This window comes from Sebastes fasciatus, chromosome 7 (genome assembly GCF_043250625.1).
Source record: "Sebastes fasciatus isolate fSebFas1 chromosome 7, fSebFas1.pri, whole genome shotgun sequence".
Taxonomy (NCBI): domain Eukaryota; kingdom Metazoa; phylum Chordata; class Actinopteri; order Perciformes; family Sebastidae; genus Sebastes; species Sebastes fasciatus.
Genome location: NC_133801.1, coordinates 30,529,905 through 30,530,804, shown reverse-complemented (window position 1 = coordinate 30,530,804; position 900 = coordinate 30,529,905).

The window sequence follows — 900 nt, the reverse complement described above, 5'->3', positions numbered from 1 at the left end:
CCGCTGAATGAAATTACAGTCCACATTGTCTCACCTCCTTGGTTGACTTGTTGAAGAAATATAATGTTTTATGAATAAAGATGAGACTAAACATGGGCATTTTGCAGTGTATGCTCCTTTTCTTCACCGTGGCCTTCTAGTCAAGGCCAGGAGGAGATCTGTTTCAACATTATCTATGCTGCCACGGACCAGTGGACACTTCAGTCCACTTAAATCATCTGAATTATTCACCAGAAACACTGAAACCACTACTTTAGCTCACCACAGCTACACACCACAGTGTGTGTGAGTAAACTGTGCATGTGTCTCTGTGTATGTCATCATCATCCTCATCATCATATGTTTTCTATAATCTACATGAAATTAAAAAACATTAAACATCAGTCAGCTTCAAACAGTGTTGACACTGATCTTCCTCAGGGATTGCGATGAAGCATGCGAGCGTTGGTGTTTTCTTTAATACCAGTGGGGTAGAGATAGTCTGCAGATCAAAAGGCTTGAGTCAGACTTAATTAAAAAAATATTAATCATGTTTGTAGTTTTTTTTTGTAATTATCCTTTTACATAATAGTGAAGCTAATTGATTCATTAAGAATCACAGCAGTTGCTCGGGCGCTCGGTGGTGTAAGAGAACACGAGAATAAATAGAACTTCAAAGAAGAAGAAACAAAGTGGTTTAATATGACACACACTGATGCTGCTGCAAAACGGCCTCAATAAATGGTGTTTTACTATATGTTAGTTTACATTTGCTGGTAGCATTGACACATGTAAATGTGCTGAGTTTATTTTTGATTATACAGTGTCATCTGCTGGTCAGTAAGGGACATTTCACATTTCTTATTTTAAACCACAAACACACGACTGGAACAAACGATTACAATGGAAACCAAAAAAACA